Source organism: Gracilinanus agilis, chromosome 1, assembly GCF_016433145.1.
Source record: "Gracilinanus agilis isolate LMUSP501 chromosome 1, AgileGrace, whole genome shotgun sequence".
Taxonomy (NCBI): domain Eukaryota; kingdom Metazoa; phylum Chordata; class Mammalia; order Didelphimorphia; family Didelphidae; genus Gracilinanus; species Gracilinanus agilis.
In genome coordinates, this window is record NC_058130.1 from 399,943,619 (window position 1) to 399,966,024 (window position 22,406).

Here is a 22,406-nt window from a genome sequence, read left to right on the forward strand (position 1 = left end):
CTCAAAATTTTAGCTTCTTCTTCCCCTATATTCTCTTCATTATCTCATCAATCCCCAGGGGTTGAATTATTATCTCTATGCAGATGATTCATTGATCTAAATGTCTATCCCAGGACTCTCTCTTGAGTTTCAGTTCCATATCTCCAACTGCCTTTTTTTTTTTTTCTTTTTCTTTTTTTTTAAACCCTTAACTTCTGTGTATTGACTTATAGGTGGAAGAGTGGTAAGGGTAGGCAATGGGGGTCAAGTGACTTGCCCAGGGTCACACAGCTGGGAAGTGTCTGAGGCCGGATTTGAACCTAGGACCTCCCATCTCTAGGCCTGGCTCTCAATCCACTGAGCTACCCAGCTGCCCCTCTCCAACTGCCTTTTGGACACTTCAAATTAGATGAGCCATTAACATCTCAAATTCAACATGTCCAAAACTGAACTCATTATATTTCCTCCCTAAATCCTCTCTTCTTCCAAACTCTCCTTAACCTCAACATTATTTTTAACTCCTCTTTATCCATCAATCACTCCATATAGCCAAACCATTGGCCAACTTTTTTTAAAAACCAATTCTACCTTTACAGTATTTCTCTTAAATTCTTCATTCTACTAGCACAGATACCACCTCGGTCCATGCCCTTGTTTGCTTCTCACCTAGTTTATGGCAATAATCTTCTCGCTTAACTCCTTGGCCCACTCTGCTTCATCCTATACAAAGATGCCAAGACCATTTTCCTTAAACACAAATCTAGCCATGCGAGTCCTATATTCAATCAACTCCAAAGGTTTCCTCTTGCCTCTAGAATATTTTTTTCCTTTTAAAATTATATTTGTTTATTTGTAACTCTATAAGTACATAAACTTTTATACCAGTGATGTCATACAAATAGAAAAAGGGCCACTAAATCAGAAATAAGGATCCCTGCAGCATATAATGACATAGAAAACCACATATTAACATTATCTATGTTTTGTTGTATTTTTATTTATTCTGTTAAATGTTTCCCAGTTACATTTTAATCTGCTTTGGGCTGCAGTCAGTTCTGTGGACTGAGTGCTTTATACCTCTGCCTTATACAACTTGGTTCAAACCTGTCTTTCCAGCCTTATTAGATATTACTCCTCTTCCCACATTCTGTGACACAATCAAATTAGCTTCCTCTTTGGACTTCATACAAGACATCCTATGTCTTATCTCTGTGTCTTTGCCCTGCCCATCCCACATGCCTGGAATATGGTCTTTCCTGGTTTCCACTTTATAGAGTTCTTTTCCTCCTAGATGTAAATCAAGCACCATCTTCTGCATGAAGTCTTTCTTAATTCTCATTCCTCACTCTACTCTCCACTACCAGTTTCTTCCCTTCCAAATTACCTTGTATTGAATTACTTTTATATCTTTGTAGTTGTTTCCTTTGTAGAGAGGGTCTCTTCTGAAAACACCCTCTAAACCTCTCATACTTTCTACAATGCAGATATGTAGGTGCTGTGGAAGGGGCAATTGAGGTGATCCGGAGCAGTGATGGCAAATCTTTTAGAGATGTTGGGCCCCATCCCTACTGAATCTCTCATGCCAAGTGCCATGCCTGCCCCCCAGAGACCAAGTGCCATGCCCCTTCCCCACCCCTCATGTTGAATACCTTTATTTCACCCAGGGGTGGGAGAAAGAACTCCCATTGGGCTGTTGGGCAGAAGGGCAGGTGATGTTAAAAATGTCATCAGACACACTGGAGAGGGGGAAGGGAGCAGCTCCGCCCTAGTCCCTCTGTCTTTCTAATAATGAACTCTGGGGTGGAAGATGGTCGTGTGCCCACAGAGAGTACTCTGCATCCCATCTTTGGCATCTGTGCCATAGGTTCACTGTCATTGATCTAGAGTAACTTTTTCATTTTATTTACAGATGAAGTCTTGGAGCTCTGAGGTTAGAGAACTGTCAGCTGTCACATAAGTAGCAAATAGCAGAAAGAGGATTCAAATTCATGCTCTTTGATTCCAAATTCACTGCACCAATTCTTTTCTTTTTATTATTTAAAACCCTGATCATTCCTTTTAGAATCAAGACTGAGTACTGGCTCCAAGGCAGAAGAGTGGTAAGGGCTAAGCAATGGGGGTTAAGTGTCTTGCCCAAAGCCAATAGCTAGGAAGAGTCTGAAGTCAAATTTGAACCCAGAACCTCCTGTCTCCAAGACCGACTCTCAACCCACCAAGCCACCTCTCTTCCCCTTATTATTCTTATTTCTAATCAACCTAGTCTACAGGCAATTTGCCATTAGCTGTGGACATGAACTCAGTCTCATGTATCACACCAATAACAGAATGTCTATCCCAGATTTGCTTTGGTAACAAAACAAGTCTTGGTGGCTGTGAGATATTCCCCAAAGTGTTTACTTCTTTTTTGCAGGGCTCTCAGATCAACACACTGTCAAGTACAAGATACTAATTTCAGGTTGTTTACCACGTGTAGGTAAATGCTACACCCCCAGGCTGACTTCATTTCTCTCTTGGTTTAAGAACAGAAACATTACGAAGCAGAAGGTAGCTGAAAAGTTCTGGCTGGTCCTACCTCTGCATTACCTCACTCATTCAACCCTCCTTTCCACTCCCACTCCTACTGTGGATTGGTGTGAGAGACATCTAAGTGGTCTCCCGCCTCCAGTTTCCCCTCTCTTCAAACTATCTTTCACACTTACTCCCCATGCCATCTTCTTAAAGCACTCCCAAATCCATCCACCAAAAACCAAAGAAAACACTACCTTCAGCAGATCCCATTCTTTATGGAACTAAAGGTTTCAAGGTTCTCCATGATCTGGCTCTCCACTACTTTTCTGTTATGATTTCTATTCACAAACTCTACATTCAAATTAATCTGGGATAATTGTTCAGCACTACTCTTCACAAACTGATGCCTAACATGTTGAATGTTGTCCTCTGTAGTCATGTCCCTAAAGCCCAAGATGGCCTCTCCTGCCTCCAAGAACCTGTCTAAATAAAGGCTTGGGTGCTCTTCTTCCCCTTGCCTAAGCTTCTCAAAGGATCCCCATACATTGGAGCGACGTGCATGGAGACGCATCACTTTGGCCAAATCCTCCCTAGAATGTTTCAGATGTGCCATGTTGGCGTGGGATGATAGGTCAATGTCTTGATGTTCTTCAGGCCAAGAGGTTAGGTTGGGGTTGCTCCTAGTCTCAGCAATAAACTTTGCCTTCTCACAATAGGTTGTAGTTGTAGTGATGGTGCCAATTTGCATTGGGAGAGGACATATTCTCCACCAAGAATACACCATACCGGTGAAGCCACAGGTCCAGTCCTTAACTTTCTAGTTCAGTGATGGGCAAACTATGGCCCATGGGCCAGATGCAGCCCCCTGAAATGTTCTATCTGGCTGTGAGACATTATTCTTAATACAATGAGTAGGATACAGTACAATGAAACTTTGAAAGAGTTGCCTTAGAAACAGACTGACAGATGAGCATTTCCTTTCCTTTGGCCCCCTCTTTAAAAAGTTTCCCCATCACTGCTCTAGTTATTTGTTCATTGTATTCTTTTCTGACTAGAGTATAAGCATTTTGAGGACAGGAGTTATGTCTTGTTTCCTTTGTAAATCCTGCCACGTATCGCAGATACTAGGTACTTAATAAGTGCTATTTGGTGGGTTACCCCAAATTGCTTTTTTAGAATCTTCCAGAAAGTTCCAACCTCTGATGTTCCCTTGACTTTATTAAGTCATTCAACAAACACTTATTAAATGCTATTTGTCTATCATTACATGCAGTAAATAGTAAGTGTTAGGCATTAGGGTAGATGTAAGGATAAATAAGACAAGACTAACTTGCCCTCAAGGAACTTAAAATTTAATAGGTGGAATATGAGAAACAGAAAGTGCTATGAGTGCAGATGGCAATGTGGAATACGAGCCAGATCCTGAAATTCCTCAGATTTTCCTGGTTAAGAGAACCAGAAAGAATATGTCTCAGTTTTTTCCCAACTACATCCAGGTTTATCCAACTGACTCAGGTTGCATTAAAAAATCTTTTGTTAAACCTTTACCTTCCATCTTGGAGTCAATACTGTGTATTGGTTCCAAGGCAGAAGAGTGGTAAGGGCTAGGCAATGGGGGTCAAGTGACTTGCCCAGGGTCACACAGCTGGGAAGTGTCTGAGGCCAAATTTGAACCTAGGACCTCCCATCTCTAGGTCTGGCTTTCAATCCACTGAGCCACCCAGCTGCCTCCTCGGGTTACATTTTTTTAAAACNTGGCTTTCAATCCACTGAGCCACCCAGCTGCCTCCTCGGGTTACATTTTTTTAAAACCCTTACCTTCTGTCTTAGAAGCAATACTGTATATTATTAGTTCCAAGGCAGAAGAGTGGTAAGGGCTAGGTAAGGGGGTTAAATGACTTGCCCAGGGTCATACAGCTAGGAGCTGTCTGAGGTCAGATTTGAACCCAGGACCTTCCATCTCTATCCTGGCTCTCATTCCACTGAGCCACCTAGATGCCTCTTTGACCTCCATTTTGACCTAAGTGAACTCTATGATTAGTTTCATTTTATACTGTATATCTGTATCGCTATATATTTTCCCTTTAAAAACATTCTTTTTTGAGGTATGGCTTCTATTTGAATCAAAATAGTATTATCCTTATTTTACAAATGAGGAAACTGAGGTTAAATGCTAAGTTATTTAGCTGGTATGTACACTCAAACCAGGTCACTCACTCTTTCCTCCGAGTCTTGTGTCCTCTTAATTATATCATGGTGCCTCTGCACCACCTTAACTGATGCTCCCTTTGGTGTGGGGCACATGGACTGTCTATGGGCAGCTGGTACAGGCCAGCAAAAAAGCGATAGACTGAGTCCCCTGGCATTCACCTGCTTTGGTCCCTTAAGCAAGTCACTTGACTTCTTTGGGATTCAGTTTCCTCAGCAGCAAAATGAGCATCTGAGAATCCATCATCTTTGCTCAGCTTTCTGTTAGGAATAACTGGCGTAGGTCTCTTTGCTAGTATCATGTGCCTATCTATATATACTGCCTAATAATCACCCAGAATGGCATAATCCTGCTAGAATCCCTTCATATTGCTTCTCTCTTCTCTGATGCAGTCAATGTATTGCTGCCAAGAAGGGAAGTTTGTGGTGCCCTGCCAACTTCCAAGGCCATCTTGGATGACACATTCAAGTTCTTTCCTCGTCTCAGCTCCCACATCTTTAATTGCTCAGCAGAAAATTCCCCACACATCAGAGGTTTCTTGCTCTCTTCATCTGCTTTGTTGTCAATCCCACTCCCTCTCATCCTGGGTCTCCCTCTCTCCTTTCTCCTCTTCTATCTACATCTTTTTTCACTGACTTTGTCCCTCTGTGTGCGCCTTCTTACTTGGCACTATCTTCTCTCTCTTTCTGCCACCTCTCTTTTTATTTTTCCCTTGGATTCACTATCCACAAACCCTACCTTTAGCCACCCCAGCCCCAACCCTGAAAACTCTTCCTTCTCACCCCCTTGCTTAAACATTTGCCATTTTGTTCTTAGTGAAAAAAGAGAAGGGAAGAGCTGGGGAGGGGACAATAGCTGTAGGCAAATCAAGATATCATAGGCTCTCTTCTACTATACTTAAAAGTCAGAGAAAAAAGAGATAGAGAAGGTATAAGTAGCCCATTATGGTGGTGAAGGAGCTGAATTAAAATTGTCCAGTGACAAAGGACTAAAGGATCTTCCTATCCTGCCACATGCCCTGCTTCCCGTCCCTTCTTTTTCTGTTTCTCTCCCTTCATTCTCCAAGATGCTCCTCAGGCACCTGAGAAGACCTATCCCTATTAGAGGAGGGACTTTGTGGGCGCTCCACTTGCCAGTGATGTGCAACATCCCCTCCTCCTCACATATTTGTCTCTTTTTGGCTGATCTACTCAGGGACTCTAATTCAGTGATCATTTTCTCTTTCCCTCCCCTTCCCACTTAAATCTCTTTCCAGAACCAGCTGTCAGTTTCCTCTCCATCTCTTTCCACTTCTATATCCCCCAATAAGGATCCCTCTCTTTGCAAAGGGAGGTGGTTGCCATGGCAACCGAGTACCAAAATTATTTTAAACTACCATTTTTTTAAAAGTTAACTTAACAAATGTCTCCTTGCCTCTCTTAAGACACAGTGATCCTATTTTCCCAGTCAGGAGAATTTCCAAGGATAAATGAATCAAGATGACTGGACTTTTGTGTCTCTCTCTACATCCCAGCCACACAGATGTTATAGAATGTTTGAGCTGGAAGAAACCCTAGACATCATCTCCTCCAATCCATTCATTTTATTGAAGAAGAAACGGAGGTCCAGAGGGCTGAAGAAATTGAATCGAAGTCACAAGAGAAGTTAGCATCAGAGCCAAGAACTGAACCCAGGTCTCCATGAGGAGGACCAGAAATTATTTCAGCATACAGCCATTGCTGTGTCTCTCAACACTTCGAAGGGCTGGAACAGAATGCAGAGACCACTGCTGAGACAGAAGGAAGTGGCTCAGTTATTGTTAAAAAATTACCTGAGACTATACACACAAACCTAACTAGGCGGCATGATTCTCTTTGGACTACACATGATACTTCCTGTGCTCTCCTGAATGTTTCTTTTCAAAATAATCTCTCCATAATTGCCTCTCCTTATTGTTCATTTCACTCTAATTACACTCATTTACAAGTATTGTGAGGCAGGAACAGCACACAGTGTGAATTACCTTGAGATCTATTCCTCTTCCTCTCCTCCATGGGTTCTGGACCCTGCCTTGTTCTAGAGACAGTCCCTCCAAATTGGAACATTTTCCAAGATACAAGCACAATCTCTCTGTCCAACAAAGACCATGGCAGATCTGCCTACTAGCACCAGTAGCTTAGAGTTAGAACATCTGTGCAATTTACTCATCTGTCTAATGGGATAAATTCCATCCTGGGCTATGGTGGGGGCAACAACCACAAACACTTACTAGAGGCTTAATGTATAGAGAACATTGGAGGTGAAAGGGGTTGGAGGTAGGGTGGGGGAGTGATCTGAAGTAAAGATAAGACACAATTCCCAGTCCTTTTACATGTACATCCCTGAAGAGACAATATTTTCCCATTTAACCATAACCTTTTATCTATCATTATGTTTCTCTGGAAACCCCACCTCTCCTAAATCCAATCTTGAATCTCACTGAGCTTTCCAGTCCCTTCATCCCTCAATACTTTTTGAGGCCATTATTCCTACTGTGACTTTACTTTCCCTCATTCTCAATCCAATATCTATCTGTGTGACCCTGGGAAAGTCATTTATGCTCCATTGCCCAGTCCTTATAGCAATTCTGTCTTGGAACTAATACATAGTATTGATTCTAAGATGGGAGGTAAGGGTTTAAGGAAAAAACAACCCAATAGTTAACCATTTCTATTCTTTCTTATAGTTTGCCTTCAAATCTCTTATGCCTTTGTTCTACTGACACTCATCTGTTGCCAGATCTAAGTCCTGGATTACTCTCTGGCTCTACTCAAGAGCCACTGAATGGAAGAGTTATACCCATATTAGTTGGGTATATTACAAAATCATGTTATCCACTCTCAGAGGGGTTCTCACAGCAGCAAGGCGATTCTTTTAATCTGTCCTAGTTGATTCTTTATCTCTTTCCTCATTGAAATGATTTCAAAATTTTTCTTTCCCAAAGCTGCCCCCACCTCCCACCCCAAGCAAAGGTCCTTATACTACTAAGAAAATTGAAGCCATTCAATGTGAGCTCCCTCTTTTCCCATTCTCTTTATGGAAAAACCACTTTATACCATCTCCCACTCTTTCCTCCTTTCTGCCATTCTTTAACAAAGAGCTGGTCCTTCTCCTTTTTCTTAAGTCTAATCCCTCAGCAGGTGTACTTTATCTTATCTCCTCTCATTTTCACTAGCAGATTGGATCCTCAGTCATGTCCTCTTCTTTGAATCTTCATCCTCTCACTACATTTCATCTTTCTCAATGCCTTCAAATAAGACTGTCTCCCTTATCCTTAAAAAAAACCTCTTCTTTAGACCCTGTCATCTCCTCAAGATCTTATCTTTTATCTCTTCTCCATTTTTCATCCAAAGTCCTTGAAAATATTGCCTACATTGGTCACCTCTACTTTTTCTCTTCCCATGAGCTCTTCAACCTCTTGCACTCTGGTTTCAGATGTTAATATCTAATTGAAATTGCTATGACCAACAAGCTTAAAAAACAAACAAACTTTACTTTCCATCTTTGTAACAACTCTCAACCAGAAGGCCAAGGGCTAGGTAAACAGAATTAAGTGACTTTCCCAGGTTTACCCAGCTAGGAAATGTTTCAGGTCAGATTTGAAGCCAGGTCCTCTTGACTCCAGACCTGGAACTCAGTTCACTGTGCCATCTAGTTACCCCAAACCCCCATTTGTTTTTGTTTTTTTTAATTTAAACATTTATTAATATTCATTTTTAACATGGTTACATGATTCATGCTCCTACTTTCCCCTTCACCCCCCGCACTCCCCCCACCCATGGCCAATGCACATTTCCACTGGTTTTGTCATGTGTCCTTGATTAAGACCTATTTCCAAATTGTTGGCAGTTGTATTGGTGTGGTGGTTTCGAGTCCCTCCCCCTTCTTCTTCCCTCCCTTTTTTTGACCTCCCCACTCCCGTGCTCCCTTTGGTTTATCCCTTCTGACTTTCTGAGAAGGGTTAGATAAGAGTTTTATGTTCCAATGGATAGTATAGCTACTCTTCCCTCTCCGGGTTGATTACATTGAGAGTAAGGTTTGATTATTACCTCTTTATGCTCTCTTCCTCTCCTTCTTATAATAGTATTTGTCCCCTCTCCTTCCCATGCCCTCTTTGTGTGTAATAGAATATCCTATTTTTCTTATTCACTCAAGTTTCTCTTGGGGTCCCCTACTATTCACCCCCTCTTTCCCATCCCCCATGTCATCTTAGATTATTTAGTGTTCCACCCTCTCCCTGTGAATTATTCTTCTGATTACTGTAATAGTGAATACTATAATAGTGAATAGAGTTCCCTACAGAGAATTATACGTAACATTTCTCTACATAGGAATACAGAAAATTAGATCTTACTGAGGCCCTTAAAAAGGCAAATTTAAAAATTATGAGTTTTCTTTCTTTCCCCTCTGTTTCTTATTTACCTTTTCATGTTTCTCTCGATTTTTGTGGTTGGATATCAAACTTTCCAGTTAGCCCTAGTCTTTTCTGTGCAAATACTTGGAATTCTTCAATTTTGTTGAATGCCCATACTTTCTCCTGGAAATAGATAGTCAATTTTGATGGGTAGTTGATCCGTGGTTGTAGGCCCAGCTATTTTGCCTTTCTGAATATCGTATTCCAAGCCTTGTGGTCTTTTAGCGTGGAGGCTGCTAGATCCTGTGTGATCCTGATTGGTGCTCCTTGATATTTGAATTGTCTCTTTCTGGCTTCTTGTAAGATTTTTTCTTTTGCTTGGAAGCTCTTGAATTTGGCAATTATATTCCTGGGCGTTTTCTTATCTGGATCGAATGTCACGGGTGTTCTATGGATCCTTTCAATGTCTATATTGCCCTCTTGTTGTAGGACTTCAGGGCAATTTTGCTGAATAATTTCTTTTAGTATGGAGTCCAGGTTTCTATTAATTTCTGGTTTTTCTGTAAGACCAATGATTCTCAAATTGTCTCTTCTAGACTGGTTTTCTTGGTCTGTCACTTTCTCATTGAGATATTTCATGTTTCCTTCTATTTTTTCAGTCTTTTGATTTTTTTTATTTGTTCTTGTTGTCTTGAGAGATCATTATCTTCTAATTGCTCAATTCTAGCCTTTAGGGACTGGTTTTCGGCTATAATCTTTCGGTTTTCGGCTATGATCTTTTGGTTTTCGGCTATAATCTTCTGGTTTTCCTTTTCGATCTGGTCATTTCTGGTGTTCAATTTGCTTATCAGTTCATTTGATTTCTGAGCCTCACTTTCCAATTGCAAGATTCTACCTTTTAAACTGTTATTTTCTTGCCAGATCTCTTCCATCTTCCTCCAAATCTCGGTTTAGCTTGTGACCCGTTTTCCTTATTTGAGGAGGGTCCGGATGCTTGTTTGTTCTCCTCCTCTGTTTGCTTGGTTGTCTGGATTTTTTCTGTGTAAAAGTTGTCGAGTGTTAAAGACTTCTTTTTCTTGTTGTTATTCTTTCTCTTCTGAACTTCCTGAGTCTGGGTAGCCATCATTAGCCCAGCAGCTTCTCAGCTTTTTCCTCACGCTCAGCGACTGTCTGCGGTCTTTTGGCTCCTGAGGTCTGAGGTCTGATTTTTTCCAAGGTCAAGCCCTCTGGTGGACCCCCTTGCTTGATCCTCTGCCAGAGGTTTCTTTACAAGTCTCAGGGCACTGCTTCCACAGTCGTATACCCATCTGCACCGGTTCCCCACTCAGGGTTTCAGAGCCTTAGCTCGCGGCTGTGTCTGCCTCCAACCGTGCCTGCTCTCTGTGCCCACGCTCTGCGCCTGCGCTCAGAGTTTGTGTGGGTTCTTTAGCTTTTTGGGGACCTAAATCTTGCTGCTCTCAGGAACAGACCCTGGAGCTGCCAATGACTCGATGGGTGCCCCAAACTTGCTCTATTTCTTTTTAGCTGGCTTTGGTGTTATAGGTGGTGTGTGTGGAAAGGGTGGGGGGGGGGGTTGCTCAGCCCGAGACTTAGTGAGAGCTGTTTCACCCCTTTATAGCCTGGAAATGTCCTGATTCCACGTACCTTCCACACTGTACCCTGTTGTGGGGTCCCTCTGTTCGTCTGGACTTGTTTTTATGTCCCCTTGAGGAGTCTTGTGTGTTTCGGTCAGGAGAGGTTAAGAGCTGCTTTTTACTCTGCCGCCATCTTAACCCGGAACCCCCCGCCCACCCCCAACAATTTTTTAATTGTCATATCTGATGGTCTTTTCTCAGCCCTCATCCTTTTTTTTCTTTGTGAAAGTATTTTATTTTGTCAATTACATGTCAATTACAAAAACGATTTTATACATAAGTTTTCAAAAGTATATGATCCAAACTATCTTCCTCCTTCCCTTCCCCCTCACAAAGCTGGTAAGCAATTTGATCTAGATTACATATGTATTATCATGCAAATAATATTTCTATATTATTCATTTTTGTAAGTGAATAATTATATAAAACCAAGACCCCTAAATAAAAACCCAAATAAACTACGGTGAAAAATCATATGCTTTGATCTGCATTACCACTCTAACATTTCTTTCTCTGGAGGTAGGGAACATTCTTTGTCATAAGTCCCTCAGAACTGTCCTGTATCATTGTATTGAGTAGTAAGTCTATCACATTGAATCATTCCACAATATCGCTGTTAATGTGTCCAGTGTTCTCCTGGTTCTGCTTATTTCACTCAGTTTCAGTTCATGTAAGTCTTTCCAGCTCTTTCTGAAATCATCCTGTTCATCATTTCTTACAGAATAATAGTTTCCTGTCACCAATATATACCATATTTTGTTCAGCCCCAATTGATGGGCATCCCTTCAATTTCCAATTCTTTGCCACTACAAAAAGAGCAGCTATAAATATTTTTATACAAGTAGGTCCTTTCCCCTCTTTGAGATACAGACCTAATAGTGGTATTACTATGTGAAAAGTATGCATTGTTTTATAGCCCTTTGGTCATAGTTCCAAATCGTCTTCCAGAATGGTCAGATCAGTTCATAACTCCACCAGCAATGTATCAGAGTCCCCGTTTTGCCACATCCCTTCCAACACTCATCATTTTCCTTTACTGTCATATTTGAACACTCATCCTTCTTAACCTATCAACTATATTTGACTATGTAAACCATGTTCACCTGATGAATACTCTATCCTCTCTGTATTTTTGAGATACTATTTTTTTCCTGCCTCATCTCTTACATGTCTGACTATTCCTTCTCAATCTCTTTTGCTGGCTCATGATCCATATCATGCATGCCTAAGAGTAGTTGTTCTCTAGGGTTTGTCCTAGACCTTCCTCTTCTTTTCTCTCTCTATAGCATCTTTTCTCTCAATAACTTTATTATCTTCCATGGTTTGAACTAGCATCTATTTGTAGATGACTCACAGACCCACACCTGGAGACCCACTCTCTCCTGAACTTCAGGCCTCTATCATCAATTGTCTATTGAACAATTTAAACTGGATATCCTCAGATTCAACCTGTGCAAAACTGAACTCATTTTCTTCCCTTCCCTCAACCTTCCTTCTTTTAAAATTCCATATTTCTGTCATAGGAACTTTCATCCTTACAGTATAAGGATAATAGATAACTCCTATGATAGAACCTTAGTATTATCTTGGCCTTTTCATTCTCTTTCACCTTATGTATATAATCAGTTATCAAATCTTGTTATTTCTACCTTCACATCATTTCTCATATTCAACTCCTCTCTACAAACACTGCAAAAACTTCTCTTTAGTTCAGACCCACATCACCCCACTCCTAGATTATTAACACAGTAACCTAATTGGTCTAATGTCTTCCATTCTTCCCCATCCTACACAGTGCTGCCAAAGTAATTTTCCTTAAAACCAGATCTGATCGTGTCAATCCACTCCACTAATAACCAATTGCCTTTAGAAAAAAAGATGGATTCTTCTATCTTTTAGAATCTTTTACAACCTGGTTGTAAGCAATTTTTGAAGAGTTATTATACTTCTATACTAAATGTATTAGATGGTCCAGCTGAACTAGAATTCTCTCTATCCCTCACATATGGCATACTCTCCCCTGCCTTACTACTCTGGACTAGCTATTCCCTATGTCTGGAATTCAATCTGTGCCTTTCCCCTGATTCCATTTCAAAGAATCCCTTATTTCCTTCAAGACTCAGATCAGGCACCACCTTCTACATAAATGGTGTCAAATTCAAATAGAAAGGGGGCCTTGGGAGCATACTCATTTAGAAAACCATATACACTGCCATTGGGAAATGTTGGGCAAAATAAATAAAAATAGAAAAAACATAGCAAATGCTTAGGCAAAATTATTTATTCTATTTATAGTTATATAAGTATAAATTTTTTCCTGTATAAAATAAATTCCTTGAGAGCAGAGATTATTTTGCATGTTTCAAACCCTTACTTTACATCTTAGAATCATTTTTAAAACCTTACCTTCCATCTTAGAAAAGACCACTGTGTATTGGTTTCAAGGCAGAAGAGAAGTAAGAGCTAGGTAATTGGGGTTAAGTGACTCGTCCTGGATTATACAGCTAGGAAGTGTCTGAGGTCACATTTGAACCCAGGACTTCCATCTTCAGGCCTGGCCCTCAATCCACTAGTCACCTAGCTGCCCCCCTCTTTCATATTTTTGTTTCTGAGTCCCCAGAACCTAGTATACAAAAGGAATTTAATAAATGCTTTTTAATGAACAGATTTCAAGTTGTTTTTTTTTAATAACTTCCACTATTGCTTTCTTTTACATTGCAAAAGTTTGGAGGCAAGGGAGGAAGTTCAGTGCCCAGCTTGGCAATATAACAAACTGCCTAGTAGTGATAGGATGTCCAGCAAGAAAAAGAGAAAGGTCATTACAGGAAGCAGAGAGACTTCAAAGCCCTGTAGTCCCAAAAGCCTGATTTGTCTTGGTCACATTTGTTCCCTACATGTATACCTTATTACTGATGTACTCTTAAGTTTCTGATCACTCTTCTCATGTACTTTGGATATATTTGTGTCAAAATGTGCCCCAGATTTGTGGTGAGAAAGTTTTACAACTAATATTCTTTTTTATGCCTTTTTAGTAAATGCTATTGCTTTAAAATAACTGGATCAACTGCTAATGAGAACTACGCTGGTAGGGCTGGTGAACCTGAAAAGTGGGCTCATGATAGCGGCTGTCTTCCGAGGTGCCCAACCTGAAATGGTGAGTGTAAGTTGGGGGAGCAGGCTTGGAGAGCAGTGGCTACACCAGTATTTCCTACAATAACTTTTTATTTCTTAGGTAAATAGGGTTAAGTGACTTGCTCAGCTAGGAAGTGTCCAAAGCTAGACTTGAACCCTGATCCTCCCAAATCCAGGTCTGGCTCTCAGTCCAATGAGCCATCCAGCTACCCTCCTACAATAACTTTATAAAGGTCTCCTCAATTATAATTTCTCTAACTGATGTTAGAGAAGATGCCTCATGGGGCAAAGCTACAAATGCTATAAACATCATTTCCCTAAGATTCCCCAGTGTAGACAGTTTAGGGATATAGGGACATTTTTTTATAGTATTCCTTCACTGGATATCTCCACTGGTTGTTTTTATTAAAGAAGATAAATAAATTCAGGAAAACCAAACTTCTACACTTGCAAAATTTTCTTTTCCCTACACTGAATCTGTAGCTGTACTAAATAATTAAATTTGGAATGATCCATTGAGCAATCACCCCAAACCCATTCACTAGAAACCCTGGGGATAGAATTCCTTCTCTCTGGCACATTGACTAGAAATGACCTGCAGTATTATCATCTCATTCATCTTCAAGCAATGCAGTATTCAAGTAAATGTCTCTCTAAAGACACCCTAGTGTAGTGGGAAGAGCACTGAAGTCAGCTGAATCAAAAGGCTGGGTTTGAATCTTGGCTTTGCATCTTGGCTTTGCCAAGTACCAGCTTTGTAACCTCAAATAACTCATGTTGGCTTCCTTGACAATGTCCTACATGATGCAGGGAGGGTGGGGAGAGGTTAGAATGCTTGTGGATGGGACCTATTAAGTAGATCTGAAGAAATGTAAATTAAACATATAGGAGATTTGTGATTTCATTAATGTAATATCTTCTTTTTTATATATGAAAATGCTTCTTTTGTTTGGATTTATAAACATTTGTAATATTTATAATAAAAATACATTAAAAGTTGTGTTGACCTTTAATCTGAAAAAATTAAAAATTAAAAAACAGATAAGGAAATTGAGGTATAGAGATGGGAAATGACTAATCAATTCATGGTCACACAAGGAGGAAAGTGGTCAAGCAAGGATTCTAACCTAAGTCTTCTGACTCTAAATCCAGCATTTTTTTTTCTATTTTACCCTTAAATGTTCTTTTCTTTTCTTTTTTATAATCAATCATTTTTATTTTAATTTAGTTTGATGTGTTTTTGATAAAATGTAAGGCATCTTAGAAAACTGATTATTGTGGTATTTTTCAATTTCTTTTCTGTTAAAATATATTAGGTAATATAGTCCTTTAATATTTATTTTTTCATAATTGCAATTTATTCTTCCTCCCTGCCCCCCCAATATTCATTCATTTTTTGACAAGATCTGTGGAGGTTAAAGTTAGGAGGGGTGCTGAGTGATGATTCTGCATTTGAATTTCATATATGGAGTCACCTTACTATGGAAACGTAGGCGTGTACCTTAGAAATCATCTAGACCAACCCACTCATTTAACTGAGGAAGTACAGTCAGTTAAGTGATTTACCCCAAATTACATAGTTAATGTCAACTTTCTAGGCAGTCAGAGAGAGATAGAGAGAGGCATTCTTTGTAGCCAGAGGCGAGTTACTTCTTTCTTTGAATCATGATGCTGCTGATGATAGAAGAGAGCTTGAGAGCAATAGAGATAGAAGGGTGATCATCTATGAGATTAAGAGACTAACTGAAAATAAGCCAGGAATTCTTTAAGCAGTCTAGTGAGATAAGAAAAAGTCTCAACTCCTGCTTTCCATAGAAGGCACATTTTACAAGGGGCTCTGAGAGAATATTGGCTTCCCAAAGGGCAGGGCTACGAATAGCCCTCAGATTTTGCCTGTCATCATTGGGACCTTATTCCAGTCAACACTTTTCCTGTTCTTACCCAATAACCAGTTTATCTGGTTAATTAGGATTCCAAGGGATAACATTTATTTTGTTTAGCCTCAGAAAGCAGAATTAGGTATCCAATGAGTGGAAATTATAGGGAGAGATTTCCTCTCACCATAAATAGAAAGAACTTCCTAACAATTAATTCCTAACAAATTCTTGAAAATAAGAAGGGTTGTCCCATAAGGGAGCAAATTCCCTAATCCTGAGGATGTTCAAGAAGAGTCTGGATGGATCAATCTATAAACATTTATTAAGCACCTACTATGTTCCAGGTACTGTGATAAGCATGAGAGATACAAAAGAGGCAAGCCAATTCTTGCCCTGAAAGAGCTTAAAAATATATGGATGACCACTTGCTGGGAATACTATAGAGAGGGCTCATGCTTAAGAAAGGTGCTAGCCTCTCTTACTGACCTCTCTCCAATGTCCTTGAAGTGCTAAGATTTGGGGATCATGCTTAAGCTGACTAACAGTCCTGCTTTCCAATGGCAATATACAAGGAATCCTGATCCACAATGTTGCACTGTTCTTTATCATTTGTATATGTTAGCTTATTTCATATGCCAATATTTTCTTAAATTGCTAATTCTGTAATAAAGCTCTGGCTGTTTTCAAGATTTAAATGCTGTCAGTCAAGTTTATGAGCTTTCTTACCCTCTCATGAAATACTTTGCATTTTTTCCACTAGTAGTACATACTATTTCTATGTATATAAAATATTTTCTTTTTATCATAAGAAATAAAAATGTATATTGTTAAAATATGATCAATAAAATTATTTTCTTTTAAATATGTCCCTCATGATCATCTAAAATCATATGACATGATAATTAAATATCTCTTTAAAAGTTTATCCAGTAATAAGTCATCACTTAGATCCATTCACACAAGCTTTCTTTAGTGGCATGCCTTCTGGGACATTTCATTTATTACCTGCCATCTATCATATACCTTAATAAAACACAGAGTTTAGATATCAAGAGGCAGTAATCTTAGCCATGTAACTCAGAGAATGACTTTGAAGGCAAATGAAATGTAACCCTTTGGTTTCCACAGTTGCACGGTTTATCCTACCCCTTCATTAAAAAAAAAATCTCACTGATATGTTGTGTTTTACCTAGATAAATAGTAAACTATTTAGTGATGTCTACCACCAGATAGGCAGTTCAGTGGATAGAGTGCTTTGCCAGGAGTCAAAAAGATCTGAGTTCAAATGCAGCCTCAGACTCTTACTAACAGTTGTATGTCCCTGGGCAAGTTGCTTAGCCTCTGGTTTCCTCATTTTCTTCAACTATAAAATGGGAGTAGTAATAGAATAGGACCTACCTCCTCACAGGGTTATTGTGAGGATCAAATGAGATAAAGTCATCCCTCACTATATTGAGGTTCACCATATTAGGTTTAAATATACATATTTAAATTTACATATATATATATATATATATAGAGAGAGAGAGAGAGAGAGAGAGAGAACTATAGGAATATAGTTCTATATCATGGAGTTTTCACTATATTGCAAGATTTTGCAGATGAATACAATATTGCACATAATGGAAATGTAGGATTTCACTACCACTTGTGCAAGTTTGCCAACATGAGATTGTACTTGGCACACTATTGGATGATGGAATGAAAGGCGACCAACCACAGTGTGGTGTTCTGTATTCTGGACGTTGATTGGCTCAGTGTTTATAAGACTATGGGTAAAGTTTATAGGAGAGTGGGAAGGATTTATAAAGCCTTAAAATATATATATAAATAATAAAATAAATATAATGCCGCTACTTCAGGGATCTTCACCTATTGCAGGGGTCTCTAGAACGGAACTTCTACAATAGGTGAGGGATCACTGAAATATTTTTAAAGTGCTTAGTACAGGGCCTGATACATTGTTAACTCCTTTAAATTTTTTTTATTTGACCAATTATATGTAATAACAATTTTCCACATAAGTTTCCTAAAGTTATAAGATCCAAATTGTCTCCCTCCCTCCCTCCCTCCCTCCCTTCTCTCCTCCTTCCCAGAGATGTTAAGCAATTTGATCTGGGTTATGCAAGTATTTTCATATGTTGTCAACTCTTAATAAATTCTTGTTAAAAATGCACATGGGGTGAGGCATGCTTCTAGGTAAATTGCTTGTCTTAGCAGCACCCAATCCCTATCCCCAGACCAAGGCTTTTCAGGAAATTTAAAAGCATCTGAAATGTCTCTTGTTCAGTTGTACTTGACGTCATAACCCTATTTGGGGTTTTCTTTGCAGAGATACTGGAATGGTTTGCCATTTCCTTCTCAAGCTCATTTTACAGATGAAGAAGCTAAGACAAACAATGTCACATGACTTTCCCAGGGTTACACAGCTAGTAAGTGTTCAAGCTCAGATTTGAACTCAGGAAAATTAGTCTTCTTGACTCCAGATCCAGTACTTTATCCACTCTGCCACCTAACTGCTCCTACAAGGTCTACAAGTCTTTATTTTCTTTGCATCCTAGAATCATTGTTTTAGAGATATTGGAAGGAATGCCAAAAGTCATCTAATTTTAACCCTTCTCTCTTATTTTACAGATGAAGAGACTGAGGCTCAGGGACATTAGTTGACTTGCCCAAGGCTTCTGACCACAAATCTAGAGCTCTTTCCACTGAGCCATAATCGCCTGGACTTCTCACTGTTACTAATTCTGTGAACAACTGCTCATGGTATAGGTACTGCTTTCCAATATGGTATATTTATCATATTCTACAATTGAATAGAATTCTATAATTCTATAATGTATGTGCATGTCTGGATACAGCTATCATATGCAAAAAAAATAAATGCTTCACTGCTACTTGAAAACCCAGCTAGCAGAACTGCAAAGGTCTCCCCTAAAAGGGATCATTCTCCCTAATGTTTACTTCTAGAGTGGGAGGTTTGAAATATTTCCAAACTTTCTATAATACAAAGACAAAAGATGATGTGGAGGCTATAGATACATAGTGCAGGCATCAAAATAGGCTCTTCCTTATCTGATATTAGAGATGATTATCAACACCAGAAACTGAATATGAAGAGTTCAGATTTGCCAAGAAAGAAGACCCTCCTCTGCTGATCCTAGACCCTTTGAGTGTGAACTAATAAAAGAACATTAACTGGTCTGTCAAAACAAAGGCTTCCAATCATGTAACCATGTTAAAAATGATTATTAATAAATGTTTAAATTAAAAAAAAAAACAACAAACAAAGGCTTCCTTGATAGCTTTTCCCTAGATAACTGTGACTACAATGGCCATATGAGCTATATATACTACACTAGCACTGCATTAGGTACTCTTTATTTGGTGATGACAGCCCAGATACCTAGTGTCAATGGGCAGACATTTCCTAGGATTTTTTCTGAATTTGGGGTGAGGGATGAGACTTACTTCTCAACATTGGGTAGAGAGCAGGGATCTTTGAACTTAATGGACTTATCAACTACCCAACTCAGAATCACAGAATATTAACTCAATCCCTTCATCTTACAAAAGAGGAAACTGAGGTCCTTGCATCTAGAATGTTTTCTCTCTTCCTATAATATACCAACTTTCATTTAAAAAAACCCTCTTACCTTCTTAAAATTGATACTAAGTATTGGTTCTGTTACAGAAGAATGGTAAAGGCTAGACAACTGGGGTTAAGTGGCTTGTTCAGGACCATACAGCTAGGAAGTAACTGAGGCTGTATTTGAACCTAGGTCCTCCCTGTCTCTCGACCTGGCTCTCTATCCACCGAGCCCTCTAGGTGCCCTCTACCTTTCATTTTAAGGCCAAGATTAGGTCTCACCTGCCCCAAGAAGCTTTCCGCAATTCCTATAGTCCACAATGATCTCTCTTCCTTCACTATTGCAAGCTCATTGAGGGCATGGATTACCTTTTGCATTGTCAGTGCCCGGCATATAGTAAGGATTTAAAAAAAAGTTTATTAATTACCTTATAGCACACTTTAGAACTTACTCAAATATCATTTTTCCCCACTTGATTTAGTCTTGTTTGCTCAACTGGACTGTAAGCTTCTTAAGGGCTGGAACAATGTCTTTCTTTCACATTCCATTACATGCTTAGAAAACAATATGTGGTCAATATATATTTGACTAAAGTAACTACTTCAGAAGGGTAAAGTGTCCCAGAGAAGACCTTATAATCCATCTATTTGCCATTAGTGACTCACCTGAATGCATACATTGGAAGTAGGACAGTCTAGCAAAGTGCTTATACATATAACAGATTCAATAAATGTTTGCTAAATAGAATTTATATGAGACACCAATGAGGTTTGGTCTATCAATACCTTAATTGACTATGAAACTGTAAATGCCTAGAGGCTTATTTTTCTGTCAGCATCTGCAGCATTTAGTACAGTTCTGACTGTCCTTCATTTTGGAAGTGAACCAATGACATCATGGTCTTGATAGTCAAGACAGCATGTCTTGACTTGCTCTTGAATTGGATGGAAGTGAGGTAAAGTTGCCCAAAGTTGTTTGCCTCACTTTCTTTTCTAGAGAAGTCCAAGTCTGGTGTCAAGACAAGTTAGGATCACTGGTGATGGATGGCCTGGGATGCAGTGATGCTCCACTGTACCTGCTTCAACCACTTTCACAGTCACTGGGACAAATTTTTCTTATCCACCCATTCCACTAGAAGTCTTCATGTTTTTGGGGTAGACACCCGTGCCCCCAAACTCACCTACAGGCTTGAAGTCTGGCAATTACTCTCAACCTGAGAGGTAATTTTGCCAGCGTAGCCATGTATCATGCTTGGAGTCAAAGATGAAAGTTGGTTGAAAGGCAAACATCAAAGATGGAGGAGCAGCCCTGGAAAGGACTTGGTAAGCTCTCATACCAGAGGTGCTAGTTCTTTATGTATGCTTCATAGCAGAGATTTGATGAATGCCTTTTTATTGAGTGAAAATAGGCCAGGAATAATATTCTCTCTAATCTTTTAAATGAACCACAAACTACCAAAACTTAGCATCTGTGAAAACAATGTTGAACCTGCAGCAAAGTGAATTTAACAAAAATGTTATCTTATACAGAATTATTCTTGTACTGCAATGACAACTAGGAAAAACTGGACCTATTTTAGAGCTTTGACTGGCAATCTAGGGGTGAATTCCTTTCTGTAAGCAGGAAGGAGCCCAGGCCACCGCTTCTACTATCTACCTCTCATTCTTTTCCTGGGGTTATTAGAACGGACTGTGTTGTCATATAAGAGAAGGGATCCTTACACAAAAAGCTCTCTTCTATAATTCCCAGAAATCTTACAAATTAAAGATTCATTTGGCCTGAGCTCAAATGTATATAATACTTGAAATGCTTTTCTCACAAGTATTCTTTGAAGGAACACTCATATCCATCTTATATTTATCCTATATCTGTATCTATATATCTTGTTTATACAATCTTTTACATGCTGCTCTTTCATTAGACTGAACTCCTTCAGAGCAGGGACTACCTTTTGTCTGTCTTTGTACTTCTGGAACTTAGCACAGTGCCTGGCACATAGCAGGTGCTTAATAAATGGTTGTGGGGGGGCGGCAACAAGGTGCCACAGTGGACAGAGAGAAAGGAAATGAGAGGTTCAAATCTGGCCTCAGACACTGCCTAGTTGGGAGATCCTGAATGAGCAACTTAACCCCATTTGCCTAGCCTTTCCTGCTCTTTTGTCTTGGAGATGATACTTAGATTTGAAGATGGAAGGGAAGGTTTTTTTTTTAAATAAATGCTGTTTGACTAATTGAGTACAGATAGGAAACTTGGACTCAGTAAACTTAAGTGACTTGGCCAGAGTGATACAACTAATAAGTATCAGAGGGAGAATTTGAACCAAGACATGTCCTGTCTACAAGTCTGATGTTCTCCCACCTACTCCACTGAGTCTGGTTAACAAACATGCATACCTGAGAGAGTTAAGTCAAAAGGTCATTTAGATTTTGATACTTCTACATGGATTAATTTAATTCCAGTGCTATTCTAACTTCTAACTTCTAAGGGGGAGAGAATTTTGGTTCAGAGAATTTTGTGAGTTGACTTCAGAGTATGAGGAAGGCAGGGTGGGGATGGGCACCAAAACAGGGGTCTTTGAATAAGCAGTTGTAAGCAGGAGGGCATAAATCAATTCAATAAAGCCTACTATATGTATTGATTATGTATATACTATATAGTCAGAGTCTAATGGAAGAGACAGGTAAAATAACTGTACTAATAAGATGTATGCAGGATAAAGTGAAGAAAAATGTAAAACGGATATGAGTGTTCCTTTAAAGGGTATTTGACAGAAAAGTACCACAGGTAAAGAGGGAGGACATTCCAGGTATGGGAGGAGAATGCTGATGGAATTTGAGGTACTGTACTTGGAAGAAGAGGGCGCCCATGACAGATGTCTTTAATTAAAAAAAAAAGTATGATCCTCTGCTGAGTAGGAAGAGTTTACATAGAGAAGAAAGAGGTTTTGAACAAACTCTTTGAGAAGTACAATAGAAAGTCAGTCAAGAAAAAATAAAAAAAGGTTTCTGGGCAGTAGTGAGAGCCTAGCAAGATTTGGCAATATAAATCTGAAGTAGATAGTTATTACCAAGGGAAGTTCCTCCATCTGAGTCCAACAGTGAGTAG